The sequence below is a fragment of the Phoenix dactylifera genome, unplaced genomic scaffold (assembly GCF_009389715.1).
Source record: "Phoenix dactylifera cultivar Barhee BC4 unplaced genomic scaffold, palm_55x_up_171113_PBpolish2nd_filt_p 000113F, whole genome shotgun sequence".
In the NCBI taxonomy this organism is placed as follows: Eukaryota; Viridiplantae; Streptophyta; class Magnoliopsida; order Arecales; family Arecaceae; genus Phoenix; species Phoenix dactylifera.
Window position 1 is genome coordinate 477,765 of NW_024067685.1, and position 27,859 is coordinate 505,623.

At 39.5% G+C, this 27,859-nt stretch overlaps 1 pseudogene; it reads left to right on the top strand.

Moving 5' to 3' along the window:
* Window positions 1–572: 572 nt before the first annotated feature.
* LOC103696376 lies at window positions 573–27,124 on the top strand (annotated as a pseudogene).
* The last annotated feature ends 735 nt before the right edge of the window (window positions 27,125–27,859 follow it).

The following is a 27,859-nucleotide window of genomic DNA, read 5'->3' on the forward strand; positions in this document are numbered from 1 at the left end:
TAGCTCAGATGATGGGAGTCTTTTAGGCAGCACATGTATTCGGAAAGATGGATAGGGCCGCAGACTGAGCCACCTTTTTTATCATATCAAGCGTTTCTTTTTTTTTTTGTATTTCTTATTTTTTCGTGATCTGGCTGGATGTAGCCATTTTATATAAAAAAAAAAAAACAATAACAAAGCCTGGGCAGTTAAATGACTCAGCGAATTGGTTGCCAGTGGGGTTTTCATCAGGCATCGCTCGCACGTGAGGACTTTGACACATAAGCTCAACCAGGCCCGGCCCGCCATGAGGCACCACGCATACGGGTTGCATCTTGAGCGTGAAAGAAGGATTCACCTTCCTTCGCGCGAATCCGCCGTTGCATGACCCAATGCACATATTTTGAAGCGCTCCGACCCGTCATTAATCAACCTGCACCAATCTCAAAGCAACTGTGGATGTGCAACGGTGAGTCGCTTGAACGAAGGTAAATCTTTCTCTCGCGCGAAAGATGCAACCCGTTCCCACACCACCACTTTGTTTTCCCCACTCGACGCCACATTGTTTTAATTCGCGCAACTCGCGACAACACGAGAAAAATAATTAAAAGAAAACACCCAACCCTCGCTTGCCCTTTGTTCTCTCTCTCTCTCTCTTCCTCGTCCTCGTCGAATCCGACCTCCCCACGGATCCTCCTCCGCCCCCACCTTCCTCCGACCAATCCTAATCCCACCCGGAAATCCCTTCCTTCCCCTTCGCCGCCGCTCTTCTGAACGTTCTACCTTCTCTACCACTTCTAAAATCCACCTTTCTTCCTCTGCTCTCGAGGATTCTCGCACTCTTCTCCTCCCCGCTACCTCGCGGTCAAAGCGCGCTCAGGCACGCCAGAAGACCGCGGCCTCTGGTGGGACGAACTGAGAGGAGGCGCCGGCGACGGACGCAGGAGATGGCGAGCGCTGCTGTTGGGGCGAGGTCCTCGCCGCCGCCGCCGCCGCCGCCGGGGTTCGTCAAGGTCAAGCGGGACCTTCTGAAAGCGTGCATAACGTGCCCCCTCTGCCACAAGCTTCTCCGGGAGGCCACCACCATATCCGAGTGCCTCCATACTTGTAAGTCCCGTACCCCTCTTCCCGGCTTCTCTGATCTGGGCCCGTCTCTTTTTCCGGATTTTTTTTCTTTTCTTGATCATGTGTCCCGTGTTTTAAGGGTTTCAGGACGTGAGATTGTCGTGGTTTCGGTTCCTCGGTCTCGGTTTCTCTTATCGGTGGATTCTATTATTCTGGATTTTCTTTTTACTGTTCTTTGGTTTTATGGATTCAGGGCTTCGTTTTTCGTTCATAAGTGGATAAAAATTATATTTTTTGATGATATATCAGTCCATATCCCTTCTGCATAAGGCTATGCATGTATTGCTGTTTCTGTTCTTCACTCGTGTTGTATTTGTTCTATCAAGTTGCGGCATTGAGGCAGAAGCTCAGTGGAGAGCTTGGTTTAGAGAAAGGTGGTGTCTTTCATGGGTTTTTAGATTTATCGTGAACTTTCTGTTACAAAGGAAAAAAGAAGTTCCATGTATGTGGCGGATGACAGTGTTTCAGATGATATTTTCCAGCATAATACTGGATTTGATTTAACCAGCCTTCATTTCCATGTAATGATATAGACCAGTGATTTAATTATGTTGTATGTTTTATTAAGCTTACGACCCTTTGCCATCCTAAATATGGTATGCCGTTCCGGCCTGAACCGGATGGTATAAAGCATACCGTACTGTACCGGTTCGGTATCGGTATTTGATATAGATGGCGTACTAACACTCGATATGCCAAAATAATTTTGTACCATACCGTACCGATACTATGCTAGTGTGGCACCGGTATGGGGTCCGGTATTGAAATGGCGAATCTTGATCTTAAATATTACTGTAGTAGGAGTGGGCATTGAAGTGGTGGTATTGGATTTGCTTTTGAGGTTTTAATATATTAGTTTGTCTTATTTGGAAATATTCTAGCCGCTTACTGTCATTTAAAGACTAACACTTGGTAGGCTGTGCATATGTAAAACCTATTTAATCCTTGGTTTTTTTGGCATACATATTCTTCTAAATATTGACATTTGCATCAATACTTTCTTAAATTGATATTTGCATGTATACTCTTATAAAATACCTGTTTGCATGTATACCTTTCATTTTTTCTTGCATATGTGCCCACATGATTAATGCCGTCAAAAAATTAGCGGTTTTAAAATTAAAAATGACCGAAATATCTTTAATGGGTAGATATGCAAAAGAAATATTTATATGGAGATTATGCAAATAATATTTTGCGAGGGTATTCATGCAATTTCACATATTTAGGAGGGTTTGTATGCAAAAAAATCTAATTTTATTTTTTCTATTTTAACCTGAGATAATAAAAAGAGTTATGAAAGTTCTTTCAGTAATCATGAATTATTCTACTTTATTCTTCCTCATTTATATCAACCACTATATCTTCTTTATCAAAACATAGCTTATAATATTTATTGTTATAATGTATATATGAGGGCATGTATTAGAATATGGAAAAGAATTAGAATCTCTTAAAGACACACGATAAATTGCAATAATCAAGCTTTCTTGCTACCGCTATGCTTATGGATGGAAGAACAACATCAATCATTCTCCAGCAAAATCATTACAGGATTTTGAACCTTCAAACTTATTAATAATTTCTGCGGCCATGTGGTAGAAGGCCATTCCTTATATTGTGTATCTTAAGCCACCTTTTTGGAGCTTCAAATTTTCAGAAAAAAAAGATCTAGTGTATGGGGCCCATCTTGTCACAGTAATTTTAAATCAGCTACCAGCCTACACATGAGAAATTTTTCAACTCAAAAAGATAAACATTGCAAATCTCATACACTAAAAATAAATATTGCAAATCTCTCACACCACTTTTCTTTAAATAATTTATAAAGCTAAAGGCAGGACCTGACCATCTTTATGTAAAAATGATATAATGAAGGATTGTCTATGGTGGAGAAGGGAGTCAAGGGAATGGTTGTGATTCTGGGCAGAGAAGTAAAAGAGAGAATCGAGAGAGATTGGAAAATTTCTCAAAGGAGGTAAAGATATTAGTTTTCAGTGAGATCTGTTAACTTGTTACTCGTTTCAGAAACAAAAGATACTTTCATAATTTTAATTAATTTTTAATTTAAATTAATATGATTTTGGCTAATCACTTAGCTGAATCACTATGTCAAAGGTATTTATGCATGTAAATATCAATTTGGGAGGACATTCATGCAAATTTCAATATTAAGAAGGGTATTTATGCAAAAATCTAAGGATTTTTTTGCGTGTATATCCTTTTAAATATATGAAATTGCATGAATACCTCCGAAATTGCTATTTGCATGTATATCCTTATAAACGTTTCTTTTGCATGTTTACCCACAAAGGGTATTTTCGTCATTTCAATTTTAATCCATTAACTTCTTAACGACATTAGATGCATGGGTAGATATGCAAAAAAAGAAGAAGAAGGGTATACATATAAAACAGTTTTTGATGAGGATATACATGCAAAGATCAATTTTAGAAGGGTATTCATGAAATTCCAATATTAGGAGAATATGTATGCAAAAAATCATTAATCCTTTATTTGATCATTTAATTTTATAAACAACCTCTCTTGCTGGTGTCATTCCTGATGAATTTTAGTTGAGATTTAGTACGTGGCAATTTTCTAAGTGATTTTGGAACATCTGTAGATCCCAATTATTTATTGATTACAAAGCTGTCTTACTATGTATTTTGTCACAATTCTCTTCTTGCTTCATTTTTTGTTAAAATTAGTAGTTTACATGAAATCAAATGCCAATATTAATACTTAAACTTCAGTTTTAATCTTCTTAATTGAGTTTTGTATGCCCAATGCATTTCTATTTCTGTTCCATTTCAAGATATTCTTGAAATCTTAGATGAATGTTAGACCAAGGATCGCATTTGGTTTTGTAATTTCTTGTTTTTCCTGAGTTCATTCCTGGTATAAATTGCCAAAAGTTATAACCTATCTTTCTTTCTCTCTATGTTTTTCTGTTTTCCTTTTTCATGCATCTTTAAGAATTTCTCTATTAGATATTCACAGAAAAAATTTCTTGAAATATTGATATTATGTGTGAATTACACACGCATCCACAAGCATCATATACATGCATACATGCATATATGCATACATATGTTATATGTATATACCTGTGTGTGTATCTCTGTGTGCGCGTGTGTAGGCATGTATTTGCTTGACAATTTGTTTATGATAGGCTGCCCAGTACAAGTTATATAACTTTTGTATTACAAGCATGCGGTACTTTTGATTGGTGATAACATAAAACTGACAGTCATTATATGACTCTTTGCATTTCTATCCTTCAAACAGTTTGCAGAAAGTGTATTTTGACAAGCTTGCTGATGAGGTGTTAGATTGCTGCCCGACATGTAATATTAATCTGGGTTGTACACCGGTGGAAAAGCTCAGGTAAACCTTTCATCTATTGGCTTGATGGTGTACTTGAAAGTATTTCATCCTTTTAATATTAACTGGTGCAGTAACATCCTTTTGTTATTTTCCCTTTCTTCTTTTGCATTACGTAATGAACTAAATGACAAATGTTGATGTCATGCTCTGCAGAGTATATTAATGTAATTTCTTCCCATTAAGTTCTGGTTATCTTAATGATCTGATTATATGAGCTTTAGATCGTGAGCTTTGGAGATCAAACTTCATTTGTAATCTTATTGCCGTTGCTCTGATGATTTTTTGGATAATTTTTCAACTTCTATGAATGAGGCAGGGAAGAGCTGTAAACAACGAGCTGCTCATGAGCAGCCCCAAATCCTCTTATTCAGGCTCAGCTCTGTTGGAAAATGGGCCAAGCTCAAACAGTTCTAAGAGCTTGTCTTGTTTGCTTCAACATGAGCTGCTTGCAAAAGCGTAGGGAAGGTTGCCTCTGCTCGATAAAAGCTTGGTCCGGAGCTTTATGAACTGAGCTTGAATAACTGGAGCTTGGCTCGAGCTCGAGAAACCCTGGTATATACTGAGCGAGCCTGAGTAGCTTGATACTCAGCTCAGCTTGGCTGATTTGCACCCCTAAGGTAGGGGGTGGGAATTATGACAACAAAGAAGACCCTAATCTGGTAAATCCAATTCCACCCAATGTTCTAGGTTATACCTTCTCAAATGTGGGCACCATTATTTTGTCTGATCTGACTGGTGCTGTGCGATCTGCAAAACACTGATTTTGGAGAATAGCACAATGCCTAAAACTGGCTTTAAATATTTGTTTTCTGGGGGACCTGTACGTTAGCTCAATGGTCGGACCCCTTGCTGGGAAGTAAGGGGTCAGGGGTTCGAGTATTGAGTGTTGTTATCGCTCAAGATTTGACCCCACCAGGATTTCCCCAAGTAAAAATCCTGAGTTTGCAGTTTGTTGTCTTGGACGGGACCAGATGCATCCTCCTCTTAGACTTTCCTCCCCTATCTCAAAAAAAAAAAAAAAAGAGAAAGATATATGGTTTTTGAATGTAATATGAGGTGGGCAGCTAGTTTCTAAATTTGGACAATTTGGACAAAGTAACTATATAAGTTTTTTATTTTATTAAATAACAGGTATTGCTATAAAACTTACAAATGTTATGGTGCTGATATCTACTTTCTTTGGTCAAAGGGAGGGTTATAAACCCCCCTTAATCTGCTACAGTCCCAACAATCCTACTAAATTATGAGAATGTAGGAATTTTAATTATGTCCGGGAAAAAGATTGCTGGTAAAAAAATCTAAAGGGTCATTTTCATGGGATTTTAAGTGGACTAGGTTTGCTAAAATGAAGGCAAGAAAAATTTGGGTTGAAGTTGTCTTATTTTGAATCAGGATTGTTCCAACTTTTAGTTTCTATATTTATAAAATTTTTGGAACAAAGTAGTTCCAAACATATTTTGGAATAACTTTCAATCACGCATCGTTTGTTGCTGGTGAAGACGCCCGTTTGGTTGAATATAAATAGTCTTGTGGAACATTTTCAGTGAGTTCAATATGCATGCATAAACATCAATGATTGCAAAACGGATTTTGTACTCACAAACCGCTTGGATCTCCAAATCTGCTTGTAAAAATTTCTTCTTTTTTACTTTTTCTGTTTTTTTTGGCTTTCTAGGTATAGAATAACATAGAGCAATGTTTTTCAGTTGCATGGTTGGAAAAGTTGAACTGTAGGAATCAAAATATGTACTGATTAGGTGCTATAGTTTTTTTTTTAGACCTAAAACATTACTTATTTAAGTTCTGCATAATTTGTCCTATGTAAATACTATGTTTCTTCTAGAGAACCTTTCTCTAGTTTTTCCTTTTATGTCCAACAATATTGACAATTGTCCTTTTTCAGCTTGTTTTTGCACTGGTAAACAGTTATGACATTTGATCATCCTATTCTCGTATTTGTTTTATTTGAAGGAAGAAATCTTGTTTTATTTTTCTCAGAGAAATGTGGGATGAACTGAAACCCTTGTCGATATTGTAACCACTTAAAATGTATGACATATCAAGCATCTCTAGGCTATGCATCCAAAATTTTTATGATGGCATTTTGTTCTGCACTGTTGTGTGGTGCAATTTTACAGACTTCATCTGTGCTGTCTAAATTTTTGCTGATGTAGAATTTTAAGCTCATGATTTACTACTTGATCATTTTCAGGCCTGATCACAATCTACAGGATATAAGGGCAAAAATATTTAACATTTAGAAAAGGAAAAAGTTGATACTTCTTGAAAGTTCTATCTGTTCACTTGCCTGTCAGAATAAAGGAGAAGATCACTTTCCTTCATTGGTAGTGAGGGCACTCCTCGGAGTAGCAAGTCAGACTGGCTTTAACGGGTAGGAGAACTAATGCTTCTAGCAAGGGCCTGCTGCATTAAGTGGTCTCAATCCTACTTACCCATTGAGTCCATTAGAAAGGAGGATGAATGGTGGAGTCGCCTAACGCGAAAAGACAAAATTCATTTGAAGACTCTTAGCAAGACGAGTCAAAAACCAGAAGGAAGGTGAAACAAAGAAATATCAATGAGTTTGTTGGCAATAAGCCATTTCTAGATCTGCAATACTCTTATTTGCATAGTAGTCCTTCTGCCATGCCTTGGTTTAATTAGTACCTATTTTGCTTCTTTGCTATGATTCTGTACACTGACCCTTTTTGGTACAGAATGATTCTGATGCCGTACCATCCATTCCTCATCTAATAAAGATAAACAGAACGGTAAAGAATCATATCTGGATAAGACTGAACTATGGGAACCTTTAGATTGTCTGTTTGAAGCTGCAAAAAGAACGAAAGCTCTTTACTCAAGCCGGCAAAGTCCTGTTGTTAAAGCATATCAAGTCAATGGCCCTGACAGTGAAGTGCCTCATCCTAGAACTAACTAAGGGAGCACCCACATAAATCCAAAGTTCAAGATGCCAAGAATGTAATTGATCCCATTTCTCCATTGTTGGCCAAAGCTAGAAGATTACATGGAGTTAGCCGGAGGAGGAGGGAGCTAGGAACCTCAGCTCAGGCACAGCTTGATGCTGTAGGTGATAGACGTGAAAGGAAGATACAACAGTTCTGGTTTCATTAGTTGCTGCAGCTGACCAGTGAGATACTGTTACTTTTTTAATTTCAGTAATGAGCTCTATGGTGATTGTATTTTATGATCGTGTGTCTATTAATTTTCTGATATGTTCAAAATGGTTAGGGAAGGAAGCGCCCCACTGCAGCAGTTACGTGCAAGATACTTTGAGGATTAAGTGAGTACACTTTCTCCCGTTATGCCAGTCTAGAGCATATGCTTGGCAATAAACCTCTCCCGTTATTTTAATGATTTATTTTTTTCTTTTGATAGTTAGATAATTATCTGTTGCCTAACTGTTGTAGACTTTCCCATTGACTTGTTTATTTACTGTGTGGCGGCATGTTTAGTTACAGAAGATAATGTAATTAACAAACCTACATTACATCTTTTGGGATAGTACTTTGAGATCTGCCTACCTAATGCCATATTCTTGAACATGAGGATCTATATAAAATCTCTTTTGGTAACAAGCACCCAAGTGATCTTCTATCCTACCTCTTTTTAAACCCCTCAACCTGGATTCCAAGAATCCTTTTTGCTTAGGTCTACTCTTTCTGACCTTTGAAATGTCTATGCCATTGCAAATGGTTAACTGTTGTATATTCTTTATGCAAAACAGCTCTATAATGCATAGTAATGATGTTCCCCCAAAGTTTTTAAAAATTCTGGAGTTATTCTTGATTTTTTCTTGGCTTAATGATTCTTTGAATTATTCTTGCATTAACTGATTAACCAAGCATTGCCTAATCAATCACAAATTTTACATTTTATTCATGAATTATTGAGAACATATGCAAGAAGCAGCTATGGATTACAAATTTATGTACGTACTCTATTTTTGTTGCTGTTGCATGTTACTAGTGCTTGTTGTTTTAGCCTTTCATGCTTATTTTTGAAACTTATTTTTTCTATTTTTGAGTTATTTGAGTTCTTCCAAAAATGTTGACAAATTCTCCACCTTCCTTTGGAATTTCAATTCTTTGCCCCTAGCCAATTTTTCCCTAATGCTGGACTTTTGCTGTCATGTTGCAATTTCTGGCATTTCTTCCTAACCACCCATTAGATACACCTACATTAAAAGTTTGCCCTTTTGACTGCCCTACCATTGTTATCCTTATATTGAAGTTAGTAACAATACACTCATGGTCAATCCTTATATTAAGAAACTCAATGCCTCAAAAGGAGCTTCCCCATTTCCTTAGCATGCTAGGAGTTTATCAAGGTCATGTAATCTCCAATCTTTTAGTGTGATAAGGTAAATGTAATGCAAATAAACAATTTCAGAAATCTGTTTTGTATAATTGTTATAACAATAACCATCAGCAACTGTCGTAACTATTCAGGTTTGGCTTTATGAATTTTCATTACCAATTTTCCCTATTTATTGCTACTTTTGATGTTATCGCAAGTCCTTTTTCACCACTTTGTGTTAACTTAGGTCTCCTCTTCTTCTTGAATCATCTAACAAAGATTGGAGTAACTCTATGTCACACACCCATCTCAACCTTCATCAATGTTACTACATACTATGTTAATTGCCCTCCATTCTGTGCCATACAACATTGTGGGCTTTACTGCTACTTTATAGTTTTAGCAACATGCGAAAAGTATTATCCACTTCATATATCAAGCTCTAACTCTATTACATATGTTTTAATTTCTGTCATCATACTTTTGTATAGTTAGATCCTAGTAATGAAACTGGACCCTTTTCCATGATTGGGTTCTCATTTTAAGTCCTATTTTCACTAAAACTGCATTACATACTACGTTACTTGGACCCTTCAATTTAGCATAAAATACCTCATTTTGGCTTATTTATTAATTTCATTCCACCTTCTTTTGAATCCATCTGTCATATAAATTAACATAATAATTTATATTATTATTATGAATTGAATGGATCCTAATTTGATATTTAACAATCAAACAAATTTACCAAGGTTGTATATTATGAATTGGCCTTTTTCTCCTTAAACTGTATTTGTAGAACTTTGACATGGTCCATTTAATGTTCCCTGGCACCTGAGACTCATCCACCTGTCACAACATACATTTAAGTAGCATGCATTATCGAGCCTCAACATAGATATTGTTTATTACTTATTTAAAACTGAGGCTAAAGATTGGTCTCCATAAGTAGCTTTTGTATCTTGGTTAATATATAAAGGCTCTGATTTATATGTATCTGCATGTTGTGTATTTTGAATTATTTTGGTTTGGCATGATAATTTTATAAAGATGATAATTAATAAAATATGAACAAAAATGTATAATTGGAAAATAAAGTAGTGCAAAACTTTGAAGAAATCTTTAGAATTAAATAATTTGTGACCAATTGGCGCTCATTTTTTTATAAACTCATTGTCAATATTTGTATCCTGCTACATAACTCACAGTACTTTGTATCTGTGAGCATTAAGTACGAATCAATTTTTACTACGCATAACCATAAATTTGGATGAAATTCAAATGGTTTCACTTGAAACAATGGTGCGCCGTATCGGTCCGATCAAGACGGTACGGGGCATACCATATTGGTTCAGTACCGGTACCTAGTACGGGTGGTATACCGAGTGTCAGTACGTCAAATCTCCATACCGTACTGTATCAACACTGTGCTATTGTGGCACCAGCACGGGGATTCGGTACCGAGACGATGAACCTTGCTTGAAACATATCAAGATCTATGTGTTTTGCAAAAGAAGCAACGACTTGTTTTGGTTTATGAATTAAAATAGGGCGAAAGGTATTCAATTATTTTCTGGCCTCTCCTTTTGTTTGTTTAGGCTTAAATTTATGTTTTTGTATGACACCTACAGTTTTATTGGAATGACGACCTCCACAGTAAAGTGCACCGAGAGCTTAGAGGGATCTGCTACCTTCAATGGGCTTTACATTGTGATGAACTATAAAAGAAAGGAAGCCTAACCATCTTCTGTGACACACCCATCCAATAGGAAGGATAAAAAGGAAATATAAATGAAAAAGATGTCTACTTGATTCAAATTCGACAATTGATGTTTCCTTGCAGATATTTCTTACATATAGAGGCATCAATGACACTTGGTATGCTGACATCTCTCTATAAAAAAAATCCTTCCTGAATCCTGATGTAACCTTGTTGTTGGATACTTGGATTATATTTTAGGTTTTTCTAAAACCTATGTTTAGTGACAAATGATATTACTAAAACATCCCTGTAAATTATTTTAGACTTTACACTCATGTTCTGGACACCAAAATGGAGTCACTGGGAACTTCTTTGATGCATTTGACATTATCAGGATATTTTCTGCTGTCCCATTATGCTCCCGCATCAGGCACTTCCATTTACTCATTCTGGAGTTCTTGGAAATTTCTTCATGACCTTCAAATCAGACATGCGCTGGCCTTGAAACTCATCTATCATAATTTCTTAGGCATTGCGTCATGCACGAGTAGGTAGATTGTCTTGACAAATATGTTCATGGAAGCAAGATCCTGCAGCCATGGATATGCTATATACTATTCTGGAAGACACCTTGTCCATTTGTAGGCAATGATGTTGTTTATTTATTTTTAAAATCATTTTTAAATCATTTGTACTGTTTTCTAGAGCTCTTGTTTGATTTCTTTATCATATTTTAACCTGAGATACCTGGTTCATGCCTATTTAGTGCAGTTATGAAGACATGTCAATGACTTGTAATGCATAACTTGCACCTTATCTTTTTCTGTTGTAGGGATGGTAGTCTTCCTGTCTCTTTTGTTCAAAGTATCTTGCCAAGAAACTTGATATCGCAAATGAATATGAGGTGAGTTCTCAATTTTCTTCCTAAAGCAGTAGATGATGCTTATTCTGATTGCAGGTACTTATATTATAAATAATGGTTGCTTATTTTTTTATCCTCAAATGATATTGGGTTTTTTGAATTTAGGGTCGTTTTGCTTTCATTCACATACGAAGTACTTAATTAAATGTGGAAGGCATGCATGTATGATGAAAATGTTCATGAAATGATATTTCAGGTAGCATATCAGCTGGTTCACTTGTATCTATATTGTTGGAAAAAGAAATTGTAAGTTTTATTGAAATCATCATTCACATATATCATATTTTGCCTTAAAAAACTTTTTGATAAGCTAGAATAAATCACTTATGTAGATGGTCAATTAGTGGTGAAAGGGGTGGTATCAAATTATAGTACAAGTCCACAGAGGGATGCCTAGTACTATGTATATGTCGAAATTATAAATTAATAAAATACCTTGTGATGATTGTATGCAAGGTATGCTGTACCAACTCGTACAGCCTTGTACCTATCATGCTTGTATCATGTAAGGTAATGGTACAGTACTAAAACTCAGTTTGGTGTATGAGCTGAAACAATCCACCCTGTACCACCTAGTACCGATCCATCCTGCCTAGTTTCAGGAGATACCATGAGTGGGAGGGAGAAAAAAGTGTTAAGAGTCTATTTCGGTATAATGCTTACCGTACCGTGCTGTGCTAAATCAGTGACATAGCGATACAATTCCAAGTACAGGTTTTGCATACCTTGATTGTATGAGCAGAAAATCAAACAAATGAACAAAAATATCCCAGCAAAATAATTCTTTAGTAATAATAGATTCGCTGTTATCTTCGTTAAATAATTTTACAAAGTTAGCAAGGTTGATAGTAAAAATCAAATGTTAAATCAGATTGATAAATCATTAGAAGCTAAACTGTTTACTTTGCCATGATTAATGGAACTTTTGCCCAAGGTTTCAAGCGTCAACCTGCTAGTCCATGCCATTTGGCACATTGAGTGCCACCACGGTACCTATCTTAAAACAATATGCACCGCTCTTGACTTTGATGTTGGAATAGATCTATAGACTTGCTTCTGCTATTGAAAGCCGGTATTGTGCGTTTGGTGGGATATTTGCATAGCTATTATCAGATCATGCGGACAGAGATTAAAGAAGCAATTGCAGGGAAAGTGGCTGTTGTGCTAGATCCACTATTGGAGCGATATGCAATGTTTTCAACTTTGATGTTATAACATGACGACAGACTTGCTTCCATTATTGAAAGCCGGTATTGTGCACTTAGCATGTTCTAGTGCATGCTATGGTGAAATTAGTCGATCCCACCACTTTGTTGGGTGACTCTGCTTAGCAAGTTTACAGCATGAGGATGTTGAGATCCTCAAGAAACATGACTTTCATTATTCGGCCCACCTCAAAAACAAGACTGAAGTTTGCTCTATGAAGTCCTTGGAATCTACAGACTGAGACAACGAGGAAGATCTCTTGTGGGAAAATGCAAGAATAGAGAAGACCGAATAGGCAATTAATAATGCTTTGGTCAATATTAGGCTGATATTCAAGTTTGAGATGGGTTTCAGCCATCTTGGTTCGCAGATGGTTGTTGGAAGAAATGTGGTGAAATCATGGCAAAATATGGCCTTGTCATTGGAACTAGCCATCCTTTTAGGGTGAAGGATGGAGGCTAGCTTCTCAGGCTGCCTATGGTGTAGCCTATCCCTAAAAGGGCTGGGGGACAACCACCTTAGTGGATACCACCGCTTCATCTTCTGTCAGCGACAACCATCTAAGCCTAGTTCATATGCCGGAGAGCAACATGACATTATAAGGGCCAATTCGACTTGATATCTGGCGTTATGTGTAACCAGAGATTCATATGTGGATTCTGGGTGAGACCAAGGTTTGCGGAACCATCCTGAATTGCTTGGTTATGTGTAACCAGAGATTCATATGTGGATTATGGGTGAGACCAAGGTTTCCGCATTGAAATCGAGACGCCATCGCCGGAGGGGGAGGAGAAGAAAAAAGAGAAAAAGAGAGAGCAGGGGAGGGAGAGGGAGAGGAAGAAAGTGAGGCCGGTCGATGGAGGTCGAAGAGCCTCCATGTGGAGGTGGAGGCGAAATAAAAAAAAAATTAAGTGAAGTCAGCAATGGGTTTTGCCAACTTCAACTTAAAAAATACAAAAATAAAAGGATCCCTGCCTCTGCATCTTCCTGGCCTTCGCTTCCTCCACGCGGAGGCTCCCTAGCTTCCGCTGGTCGGGCCCGGCTGGCCTCTCTTCCTTCCTCACCCTCTCTCTCGCTCTCTTTTTCTCTTGTTCTCCCTCTCCTCTATCTCTTCTATTGTATCGGTACGGGCCTGGCCTGGCACGACGCGGGCCCGTACTGACTCGTCCCGCCGGGCAATCGGTACGGTTCCTGATACTGGTTTTGCCGATGTTGGGTAAGATAGTTTCTCACCAAGTATCTGTATACGCGGATGGTTTGTTTGATCCAGAAGTGGAAATTGAGTAGTATAATAAATTTCACATGATGGTTGCAATTTCATATTGAGAGATAGGGAAAAAAATGTAAAGTTAAAAGAGCCTTGTTATTATATTACTTTCGGCTAATACAGTTACAAGTATGAATAAAAGGCCGAATGGGCTAATACGCTAATGGTGCTCACTTCACTCTTGACCTAAGCTAGTACATTCCTTCGCTGTTGTTGACTTGTCAGGGCTTCATGTCTACTCACTGCACATTATCATCAATTACAGTGGAGGTTGACCAAATGTAGCGTGCCTAAGGCCTGGGTGTGGTCCCAGTTGATAAGAGCGGCAATGTGAGAGGATCCGCCTAAACCTACTTGGGGAAGATGAGGGAATGAGATTAACTGAAAGCCGGGAGTAAAGATGTTGACTTGCTAATTTGGAAGCTTTGAACCAAATGGTAAGCCGTTGGTGATGGTATGCCAATTCGGCAACACAACTCGTTCGTGATGATACCTTGATTCATGACGATGTTCCAATTTTGCAAGGTAGTCAGAAGTCGGTGAATCAAAATCAACAAGTTGCTCTGGCTAATACTCAGACTTGCTTATTATGACAAGTGAAAGAAGATCATAGAGAGGTATAAGTAATCTGGAGGGAGAAGGATGAGTACCAAAGAGAAGAACGCAAGGCTTATTTATAGAGAAGAAAGCGTACCTTACTAGAAGATCAAGCTAGGACCTTGTTAATACAGAAGATAACATTGGATCACCTGTTGGGAACCCGCCCATGCCGCTGATATTTTAAAACAAAATCAGATGGCAGCGGAAGAGGCATGTGCAGGATCGACGTTCATCGCATGAACGTTGTTTCATGAACCGTTCGTAGATAGGTAAGGATTAAAAACTTTTAAATACATTAGAAGATCAGATCTTCACCTTGTGCGGGTAGATGATCACCGCAAATCTGAGTTCGTGGTTTAGGAAGAGGGTTCGCTTGAAGCCGTTCAAGTGTCCGGCCTCTACGGGTATCCACACGAAGCAGAGATCCGATCAAAGCTCTCTAGTCTTCCCGGGGTGCTAGCTCCCTTGCAAAGACTTCTTTTGATGGCTGATTTCCTCTCTTTCAATCAACCTTTGATTGTGCTTGAGAGGAGGAAGAAGAAGGAGGGATCTTGAAGAAGAACCAAAGCCCCTACTGCAGCCTTTCTTTTCCCTGCGTTGGATGAAGGAAGGGAAGGGGAGGAGGCCGCCAAGGCTTCTTCTTTTCTTCCCTTTGCTTGCGGCTGAACCAAGGAGAGGGGAGAGGGTGGCTACGACTGCAAGGAGGGGAGAAGAATCACTTAGGGCGCCGGCCCCTTTGCCCTCCTTTTATAACCATCTAGGGCTCCTACAAGTTAGGAGCCCTTGATGTATTACCAAGAGGGGCGCCGGCCCCTCTTGTTGCCGCACCAAAGGATCAAAGGAGGAGGGGCGTGAGACCCTCCTTCATGGTTGCCCTAATCCTTTTTAAGTAAGGATTGGGATGCCCTAATGTGGTCAAGCCCTAATCCAATTAGGCTTAGCCCAAGGGTGAACCAATTTGGATCCAATCTAGGTAAGTCCTAATCCAATTAGAACTTAAATCAATTTTGACTCAATTGAACTCTTCAATCCTAATCCAATTAGGAGTCTTATTGATTCATTAGATTAATAATTAATTGTGACTTAAGAAACCCTAATCCAAATTAGGACATATTTAATTTTAGTCTTAATCCAATTAGGACTCTATTTGAATCCGAAATCTTAATCCGATTAGGACTCTAGGAATCCTATTCCAAGTAGGAATCCAATTTTAATTCAAAACTCCTAATCTCATTAGGATTGTAGGAATCCTATTCCAAGTAGGAATCCCAGTCCTACTCCAACTAGGATTCCCAGTTCTAATCCAATTAGGACTCTAGGAATCCTACTCGAAGTAGGACTCTTGTTTCAAGTCCAATTAATTAATTTCCTTTGTTCCTTCTTCAACTTATTTATCAATCGAATTGATTACTCGTGGTTCATAATCACTTTTCAACCATCGAATCGGTCAATACTTCTAGTGTGTGTGACCCCATAGGTTCTATTCTGACTGGTAGTGAGATATATTGCGATCTCTATCACAATATCATTGAAAACTCCTTTCAATGGGTTGGAACGATTCCAACTCAACTCATTAGGGTTTATCGATCATCGAGACAATCCCTATGAGTCCCACCATCCACTAGTGAACCTCTAGGTGCAGTTATCATATGATACAATCCTACTATTGTGGATCCCTACAGGACGGAAGTCATGGACAACTCGTCAAACCCCATCGTCTGTCATATGTGAAGATTTATTCGACTTAAGTTCGAGAGTGGAAAACTCTTTCTCCACTGTGCATACTGCCCCGGCCGAGGTCTTACGAACTCAGTCTTATAAATCACATAGGATCTCTCCTTATCTATCAAGGTCGATAGATTCCTTATAGGTGCATACCCTACTCCTACAGTGAACTTACTGCAGCCAATCTACACTGCATGGACCCATATGGCTAGAGACCATGTATGTGTGCAGTCAAACTACAATAACCTCACTGTGAGTAGCCGAAGCACCGCAGGTCAAAGGACCAGTCACACTACTGCAACATCAAGCAAGTCACTGACGAGTGGATAGACATCCAAGTGACTTCTTGTCTTGGTCACGCTCAGTACCCTTGTTCTCTAACAAGCACCTGCACTATCACTTCAGTATCCCTACACTGTGGACTCCAAGTCTCGTCCATCCAGAAGGAATGTGATCTGTGCACTGATCGGATCGATCACCGTCCTCGTGATGATCCATTGATCAGGAGCATTTAGAAATTAATCACCAATGATACGTGGCTCAAATTCTCAACTCTTGAGAATATGCATCATCATCTTATTAATTTCTTGGACGATTCATAGACACATAAATAATATGAATGAAAAGATGCCTTTTATTTATTCAATAATAAATAGTCAAGTACAAAATTATGTCCTTAGAATTAATAATGTGTCAGCCAGATTGGCTTCTAGGGCATACATCTAACAATCTCCCACTTGCACTAAAGCCAATCAGTCATATATCTAAGCCCCATCTTCTCAAGGTGGGCTTCAGTCTTCTGCTGACTTAGCTGCTTAGTGAACGGGTCTGCCACGTTATCCGCGGAGTCTACTCTCTGCACTTCGACATACTTCTTCTCAACATAGTCGCGTATGAGGTGGAAGCGCCGCTCTATGTGCTTGGACTTCTGATGAGACCTTGGCTCCTTAGCAAGAGCTATGGCGCCATTATTATCGCAGTAGAGTGTTATGGCATCTGATGACATTACATCCAATTCCGCAATAAATTTCTTGAACCAAAAGCCTTTCTTAGCAGCTTCAGAGGCGGCGATGTATTTAGCTTCCATAGTAGAATCAGCAATGATCGGTTGTTTAGAACTCTTCCAATTTACCGTACCACCATTGCACAAGAACACATATCCAGATGTTGACTTCCTATCATCGACATCAGTCATGAAGTCTGAATCTGTGTATCCTTCTACCTTCAACTCTGATGATCCTCCAAAAACCAAAAATAAATCTTTAGTTTTTCTCAAGTACTTAAGAATATTCTTCACAGCTGTCCAGTGTTCTTCACCTGGATTTGACTGATATCTGCTTATGACACTCACAGCAAGAGCTATATCAGGTCGTGTACATAGCATGGCATACATGAGGCTCCCTATTGCCGATGCATAAGGGATCTTGCTCATGCGTTGAATCTCTTCAGATGTGTTGGGGCACATCTTCTTGGAGAGATGAATTCCATGTCTTAGGGGTAAGAGACCCCTTTTAGAGTTTTCCATGCTGAACCTTTTCAGCACTTCCTCTATGTACATCTTCTGTGATAGGCCAAGCATCCTTTTAGATCTATCTCTATAGACCTTAATTCCCAAAATATAGGATGCTTCTCCAAGGTCTTTCATGGAGAACTCTTTTGACAACCAGACCTTGACCGAGGTTAGCATGGGAATATCATTCCCAATCAGGAGAATGTCATCTACGTACAGTACGAGAAAAACGACAGCACTCCCACTAACCTTTTTGTAGACACACGGTTCCTCTTCATTTTTGATGAAATCAAACGTTTTGATTGCGTCATCGAAACGAGTGTTCCAACTCCGAGATGCTTGCTTTAGTCCATAGATGGACCTTTGCAGCTTGCAGACCTTGTGATCTCCATCACTGGAAGTGAAACCCAAAGGCTGCTCCATATAGATATCTTCATCAAGATATCCATTCAGGAAAGCAGTTTTCACATCCATCTGCCAGATTTCATAATCATGAAATGCTGCAATGGCAAGCAATGTTCGAATGGATTTTAGCATGGCTACAGGTGAAAAGGTCTCCTGATAGTCAATGCCTTCGCGCTGACTATACCCTTTCGCCACAAGCCTTGCCTTATAGGTCTCTACCTCTCCATCCGAACCTATTTTTCTTTTGTAGATCCATTTACATCCAATAGGTACAATACCTTCTGGTGGGTCTACTAAGGTCCAGACTTGGTTGGAATGCATGGAGTCTAACTCTGACTTCATGGCTTCCAGCCATTTCTCGGAATCGATATCAGATATCGCCTCATCGTAGGTTTTGGGATCTTGTGTATGATCCCTATCTCCCACTAGGAACATTTCCTCGGTATCCTCTTCTAGTATACCTAAGTATCTATCGGGAGGATGGGAGACCCTACTAGATCTACGAGGTGGTCGACGGACATCGTGTACTGGCTCTGTATGAATGGGTTCGATAGGATCTATGACTCGTTGCTTTTCAGAGACTTTCTCTTCAAGCTCAATTTTCCTCCCACTGCCTCTGTCAAGGATAAACTGATTTTCCAAGAAGATGGCATGACGGCTCACAAACACATTGTGATCCTCTGAGATGTAAAAATTGTATCCTAATGACTCTTTAGGATATCCTATAAAACGAGCACTTATGGTCCTAGCCTCTAACTTGTCTGCCTGTAGTCTCTTGACGTGGGCCGGACATCCCCAAATCTTGAGATGACCAAGACTTGGTTTCTTACCATGCCATATCTCATACGGTGTGGTAGGAACGGATTTAGAGAAAACTCTATTCAGTAGATATACTGCGGTAAGTAAGGCATCTCTCCAAAGAAACATAGGTAAATCAGTGAAGCTCATCATGGACCTGATCATATCCAATAGGGTCCGATTCCTCCTCTCTGACACCCTGTTGAGTTGAGGTGTACCCGGAGGAGTCCATTGTGAGACTATGCCATTGTCCTTGAGATACTCCCGGAATTCTCCACTAAGGTATTCTCCTCCTCGATCTGATCGAAGAGCCTTAAGGGTTTTTCCAGTTTGTTTTTCTACTTCATTCTTGAACTCTTTGAACTTTTCAAAAGATTCAGACTTGTGTCTCATAAGATACACATACCCATACTGTGAATAATCATCGGTAAAGGTAATGAAGTACGAATATCGTCCCCTGGCTAGCACATCGAATGGGCCACATACATCTGTATGTACTAGGGTAAGTATTTCAGTGGTCCTCTCCCCATGTCCTACAAAGGGCAATCTGGCCATTTTTCCTTGAAGACAGGACTCGCAAACTGGATATGACTCGGAAGTCAATGAGCCGAGAAGCCCATCTTTATCCATTTTGTTCATCCTATCCTCTCTAATATGGCCAAGCCTGAGGTGCCACAAATATTTTTGGTTTATCTCATCCCTGGGTCTTTTGGATCCTTTGGCATTCACTACTTGCTCAGACACATTTATAGATACATCCATATGCAAATGATAGAGACTGTCAATCATAAAACCACGTGCGACTATTTTATTTCTTAAATAAATAGAACAGCAGTCTTTGTCAAATGTAAAAACATGACCTTCCTGTGCTAGACATGAAACAGAAATCAAATTTCTGCTAGCAGCAGGTACATAATAGCAGTCTCTAAGTAATAAACTAAAACCAGACGGTAGTCGCAGATGGTAGGTGCCGACAGCCACAGCAGCAACTTTTGCCCCGTTGCCAACCCGAAGGGTTACCGCACCTTCCGCCAGCCTTCTACTTTCCTTTAGACCCTGCATGGTAGTGCACAAATGAGCACTAGAACCAGAATTTATAACCCAACTAGAAGTAGAAGAAACCGTTAGATTAGTTTCAATTATGAGCAAGTCTATACCTTCTGAAGGTGTTTCACCTTTCTTCTTCTTCAGGCTCTCGAGGTATGAAGGACAGTTTCTCTTCCAGTGGCCGTCGACATTGCAGTGGAAACATTTTCCTTTGTCATTAGCCTTTTTCTTTTGAACTTCCTTCTTTGGCTTCTTGTCTTTCTTCTGCTTCTTTGCAGGCTTCTTTTTCTTCCAAGTAGACTTTCTCTTGGAACCAGAAGTCAACTCAGCAGCAAGGACATTGCCCCTTGAACTTTTCAAGGCTCCCTCAGCAGTTACCAACATGTTGATCAGTTCAGTCTTAGTGCATTCAATCTTATTCATGTGGTAGTTTACTATAAACTGACCAAATGAATCAGAAAGTGACTGTAGGATCAAATCCACTTGCAATTCCTTGTGCATGTTCATTCCGAGCTTCTCAAGCTCCTCTAGGTCCTTGATCATAGTCAGACTGTGATCATGGACAGACTGCCCTTCGCGCATCTTTGTCTTGAAGAGCTTCTTGGACACTTCAAAACGAGCTGTGCGACTCTGCTCACCATACAACTCTTGCAGGTGTGCTAGTATGTCCCTAGCAGTCTTGAGATTCTCATGCTGGCATTGGAGTTCATTGGATATGGATGCCATCATATAGCATTTAACTCTAATGTCATCATCCATCCACTTTTGATGCATCTGTCGCTGAACATCAGTAGGACGTGTTGGTAGTGTGGGGCTATCTGAATCGAGTATGTAGCCTATTTTCTCACAGTCCAAAACAATTTTGAGGTTTCTAAGCCAGTCCTTGTAATTGGTTCCGGTCAATCGGTTGGTCTCAAGAATACGGGTCAAAGGGTTTGAAGCTGACATTGTATCTGCAGAGAGTAAAGATTCTAGTTGGACTTTTGTACTTGATCCTAATCTGTTCTAAGGTCTTTTAGAACAAATGTAACTCCCACTATTTTCTCGAATCCCTCACACTCAAATGGTAGGAAAACGGAAATCCTACACGACTAGGGTTTCTAGTGGGTACTGCGGTTCCATCAATTTACATGCCACCTCACCTAACAGTTATTGGTGACACATAGATTGATGAATGTACAACTCTTGTACAATGCTTCTCAAGCATGTTGCAGTGTAACTTGGTCTCTAAGCTATGAAAACCTCACCTAACAGTTATTGGTCCCATTTCTTAGTTAAGTCAGACCCACCGTATAACCGTAGGAATAAAGTCGTCATTGGGTCCTCACCTAACAGTTATTGGTGCCCAACCCCACCTTTACCCTACAACATCTCATGTCTATAGAGAGGTCCAGCCCCCCGATGCAACTTGACCACTGTGTCCAGCCGAGACAAATCAACATCAGAAAGACCTTAGCAGCTCTACTACAGTGGAAGACCTATTGACTTAATATTGGTTAATCAGGTCTTAGTGTTTGCAGCTTGAGCTCTTCATAAGAGGTAATCGAACAATTGGCCAGGTAAGCAGGTGGGAGGCTCCCCTTACTCAGAGAGTAAGGTCCTAATTAAGTAACCACCTTTCATGCTTTCCTAGACGCCAATTAGATCAATTAATCTAATATGACTTGCTCATGTCGGTTCACTCTCGACTTGATTGAGGAGGTTTTGATTTAGGTCTCAATTGGGTTTGCTACATCACATGTAAACCTATCTACCCGACTCTCATTCACATCACATGCAAACGGCACATTGCAGGCAGTTATAATCGCAGCAATAATTAAAGCTAAATTTTAAATAGGTGATGATCATGGATTCTAGTTAGGTCGTATTACAAGCACATGCACGTCAATCGATCAACTGGTCTTCAACTCTTGAATTGGTTCCAAGCCTCCTTGACTCGATCCTTGACCAACTCTTGATCCAATCGCCATCAACCGCTTAGACCCCTGTTCATCTCATGCCTTGTCTTCAACTTGATCGTTGACGTACATCACATCACAGAAATACAACCAGATGTAAAATAAAAATAAAAATAAATTACATCCCCTTTTAGGAGGCACGCAGGCCTCTCAAAACATTAAACAAGATGCATGCAAGCATCTGAAAAATTACATGACATCACAGATCACATCGCAGGTCATTACATTTGATACCAAAAGGGTTTGAATCCTATGATCATCACCATATGCAACAATTATAATTTTCAGATCTGAAAACTAACTGATTATCTCATGACATAGGTTGCTGATCATGCTAATCATGATTCTAAACTTTGTAATCCCATTAACAATGCAATTAGAATCATCTTTTTATCACATAAAAATCAGCATGTAAAAATCAGCACCCTAGAAAAAATCTGCATGCAGAAATTTTCAGCATGCATGATCATTCAATTTTCAGATCTAATAAGCCTTTAGATAATTAATTCTTACCTTAATCTACGATGCCTAGGCTCTGATACTACTGTTGGGAACCCGCCCATGCCGCTGATATTTCAAAACAAAATCAGATGGCAGCGGAAGAGGCATGTGCGGGATCGACGTTCATCGCATGAACGTTGTTTCATGAACCGTTCGTAGATAGGTAAGGATTAAAAACTTTTAAATATATTAGAAGATCAGATCTTCACCTTGTGCGGGTAGATGATCACCGCAAATCTGAGTTCGTGGTTTAGGAAGAGGGTTCGCTTGAAGCCGTTCAAGTGTTCGGCCTCTACGGGTATCCACACGAAGCAGAGATCCGATCAAAGCTCTCTAGTCTTCCCGGGGTGCTAGCTTCCTTGCAAAGACTTCTTTTGATGGCTGATTTCCTCTCTTTCAATCAACCCTTGATTGTGCTTGAGAGGAGGAAGAAGAAGGAGGGATCTTGAAGAAGAACCAAAGCCCCTACTGCAGCCTTTCTTTTCCCTGTGTTGGATGAAGGAAGGGAAGGGGAGGAGGCCGCCAAGGCTTCTTCTTTTCTTCCCTTTGCTTGCGGCTGAACCAAGGAGAGGGGAGAGGGTGGCTACGGCTGCAAGGAGGGGAGAAGAATCACTTAGGGCGCCGGCCCCTTTGCCCTCCTTTTATAACCATCTAGGGCTCCTACAAGTTAGGAGCCCTTGATGTATTACCAAGAGGGGCGCCGGCCCCTCTTGTTGCCGCACCAAAGGATCAAAGGAGGAGGGGCGTGAGCCCCTCCTTCATGGTTGCCCTAATCCTTTTTAAGTAAGGATTGGGATGCCCTAATGTGGTCAAGCCCTAATCCAATTAGGCTTAGCCCAAGGGTGAACCAATTTGTATCCAATCTAGGTAAGTCCTAATCCAATTAGAACTTAAATCAATTTTGACTCAATTGAACTCTTCAATCCTAATCCAATTAGGAGTCTTATTGATTCATTAGATTAATAATTAATTGTGACTTAAGAAATCCTAATCCAAATTAGGACATATTTAATTTTAGTCCTAATCCAATTAGGACTCTATTTGAATCCGAAATCTTAATCCGATTAGGACTCTAGGAATCCTATTCCAAGTAGGAATCCAATTTTAATTCAAAACTCCTAATCTCATTAGGATTGTAGGAATCCTATTCCAAGTAGGAATCCCAGTCCTACTCCAACTAGGATTCCCAGTCCTAATCCAATTAGGACTCTAGGAATCCTACTCGAAGTAGGACTCTTGTTTCAAGTCCAATTAATTAATTCCCTTTGTTCCTTCTTCAACTTATTTATCAATCGAATTGATTACTCGTGATTCATAATCACTTTTCAACCATCGGATCGGTCAATACTTGTAGTGTGTGTGACCCCATAGGTTCTATTCTGACTGGTAGTGAGATATATTGCGATCTCTATCACAATATCATTGAAAACTTCTTTCAATGGGTTGGAACGATTCCAACTCAACTCATTAGGGTTTATCGATCATCGAGACAATCCCTATGAGTCCCACCATCCACCAGTGACACCTAGCAGCATGTAGTGGCTACCCAGCAGAATAGAATGGTGAACCTCTAGGTGCAGTTATCATATGATACAGTCCTACTATCGTGGATCCCTACAGGACGGAGGTCATGGACAACTCGTCAAACTCCATCGTCTGTCATATGTGAAGATTTATTCGACTTAAGTTCGAGAGTGGAAAACTCTTTCTCCACTGTGCATACTGCCCCGGCCGAGGTCTTACGAACTCAGTCTTATAAATCACATAGGATCTCTCCTTATCTATCAAGGTCGATAGATTCCTTATAGGAGTAGGGGGTCGATAGATTCCTTATAGGTGCATACCCTACTCCTACAGTGAACTTACTGCAGCCAATCTACACTGCATGGACCCATATGGCTAGAGACCATGTATGTGTGCAGTCAAACTACAATAACCTCACTTTGAGTAGTCGAAGCACCGCAGGTCAAAGGACCAGTCACACTACTGCAACATCAAGCAAGTCACTGACGAGTGGATAGACATCCAAGTGACTTCTTGTCTTGGTCACGCTCAGTACCCTTGTTCTCTAACAAGCACCTGCACTATCACTTCAGTGTCCCTACACTGTGGACTCAAGTCTCGTCCATCCAGAAGGAAAGTGATCTGTGCACTGATCGGATCGATCACCGTCCTCGTGATGATCCATTGATCAGGAGCATTTAGAAATTAATCACCAATGATACATGGCTCAAATTCTCAACTCTTGAGAATATGCATCATCATCTTATTAATTTCTTGGACGATTCATAGACACATAAATAATATGAATGAAAAGATGCCTTTTATTTATTTAATAATAAATAGTCAAGTACAAAATTATGTCCCTAGAATCAACAATGTGTCAGCCAGATTGGCTTCTACATCACCATAGATGCGAAAGACCTTTTAAATAATGTGCAAGCTATTCCAGTACATAGGATTATTCTGCAATGGAAGACAAGTGGCAGAAGCAGAAAGCTCAGTGGAATCGGAAAAGATGCAAGTAAATTATCGGAAGCAGAAGTGATGCTTCAATCCAAGGGCAACAATTGACCAGCAAATCGAGACCGTAATTGCGAGATTTCTATTCTGCAGGTATCGAGATGGTGATAATGGACATCCCGTTGGCCTCTCGATCATCGATTAATGAGATGTAGGGGGCATTGTTTACACCATATCTGAATAACCCAAAAAGAAGCTATGAGCAAGGACCACATGGACCAATTCAAATGAAGTCAAATCAGATGGTCACGTGATCCTTTCTAGGCTTGATGGAGTGGGCCATACAAAATTCCACCAAGTGGGTAGGCGTAGGCCGAAGGAGGGTTTTTCCGTGATGTTTGATAAGCAGGCCGAAAGATCAAGACAACTATGATCAACCATAGCATAAGGGAAGCTAAATCGGTCTCAAGGGTGTTTCAAGACATAGAAGACGATGCCACGAGATGATTAAAGAGAGATGGATGACATAGGCCGAAGGAAGATTATGATGAACCAAGGCTGATAGAGTATGAGTATCGGTCTGATAGTTGGTGCAGAGTGACTATCATGATAGTCGTGCAGTAGTTGGAAGGTAATCAGTGTCGGTTACCAGAACCGCTAGGAGTGGAGGACGTGAATAGCAACTATCGGAGTGGGTAGTTATTATGTATTAATATGAATGATGAATTTGTACTTTGTATGAGGATCTTTTCAACTCATCAACAATCCAATCAATGCATTTTTATCTTATCTTAGTTTACCGGTAGCTTTTGTCCTAGGAGTAGCTGTAACTTAGTTCTCTACTACCATAGACCAGCACTACATCCTTCTAATGTAGCCCAGCGCTGCAACTCTTTATTGTAGCCCAGTGTTACATCCTTTTTCAGATCCATCTTCTTTAAAGGATGGTGTGATGGTTCAGTTCTTAAAGGTCAAGGCACTTGACCTACCCTACTCTCTACCCTCCCTTTGATTACCATCTTTCCGGCTGATCCAACAGTGGTGGCACACTCGCACACCTATCTATCCTGCCATCAGGCTTGACACCCCTCTTTGTCAGGAAACCAAGTTCCTTAGAGTAAGTAGTCCCTTGGCACATCCAAAACGGGACGGAAACCCTAGAGAAGTAGTACAATGGTTTCTAACTATAAGTACCTTACAACCGCCAAAAATGGTTGTCAATCATTTCAAACTGTATTCTGCAATCTTGCTTCCAAGAAACCCTTTTATTCAATACTTCTTCGATATCAATGGTTCTTTATCACTTAATAATATATAGTTGTACCTTCAGATTTCACTTGCATCTCGCTTATAATTATAATACTCTTAGTTTTCATCTTTATACTAAGCATATTTTGTACCTAGACTTAATTGAAAAACTAAATATGGAACATGCTAACCCATAAAACTTGTATGCACAGACCTTGCATCATTTTGTGTGATAATAGTGTAATGTTTGTCAGAATATCCACGAAGTTTGATACTGTTAGCTTTTGTGAACAAAATAGAATGATACATTCCGTTCATAAAGCATTAGATCTTTAACCGCTTTAGATTCCCAATTAGTGCATACATTTGTAATTTTGCCCAATGCATATGTTATCCAGTTGTGCTCAGTATGATGTTCCTGTCTGATTGGCCGATCCTTGTAATAGGTGGAGATCATGTGCCGGGGTCAAGCAGTGAGCCCAATAATGACCCTGCAAAACTTAGTCGATCTGTGGTTCCAAACTGGATCATCACACAAAATCCAGGCACAGGCGAGCTCTTCAGGCAAGGACCTTGTCATGGTGCTGCTTTATCGCCACAAAGCTCCATCCTCTTAACTGTGCTCATTCTTTCAAATCTCCAATAACTGCAAAGCGTCCCTTGCAATTGGGCCCTTGAGCTCTCATAGCTGGTTAACCTATGGCAAGTGTTGAGTTGTGTAGGCCTTGGTTAATTACATTCTGTGTTTGTGCCATCATACAACCGTTGATGTATGTACATTTCCAAATTATCATTTTTAGTCATTAGCACATATCTTCATCCACCACTCCTTATCCTCACCGATGTGAGACAGTAGTGATTGCAAGCAGGGTATCTATGGTTGTTTTTTCTATGATAGATATTAAAGCACCATATTTTCAGCATTCTTCAAGAATATAGTAGAAGTTATATATTCAGTATCTCCATCTCTGTATTTCATCCACTTTCTTCAGGATTGTGGTTGTGGTTGTGGGTACGGCCATGAGTGTGCGCTTGGGAACTAGGATGTGCAACTAGACCGGCCGAACCATGAATCCAAACCGAACCTGTCTCTTCAGTTCGGTTTATATCAGTTTTTTGAAATTCAATTTGGTTTCGGTTCGAGGAAAGTTTGGATTGAAAAAATTTAGTTCAATTTTGGTTTGAGTTTTCAAAAACTAATTTAAACTGGCTTGATCTTATCCAATCCGACCCAATCCGATTTATATGTATGTATACAAACATATATATTTAAATTAACTAAATTTGATTTTTTAATATTTTTTATATACATAAAATGGAATATCAATTCGATAAGTTTAACCAAACTTAACTGAAATATTTGGATCAATTTTAAGCGATTTTTGTAGATGGCTAGCTCGATTTTGGTTTTTGAATTTTTTGGATTGATTTTAAGCAATTTTTGTAGATGGTTGGCTCATCCTAGAAAAATAGTTTAAATTATTTGGTTTTATGTTTACCTCCAAATGGACCGGACCCGATCCACGCATACTCCTACTGGAAACCCACACTAAGAGCTTGTGGGCTCTCCTGCATTAGCACATTCTGAACATGCCACATTTGAATTGAACTAGACTATTTTGACTTTTGAAATATTATTTGAATCTACCATTGAATATCCCTTGCTGTCGGGCATTTGGAGAATTGCTAAGAACTG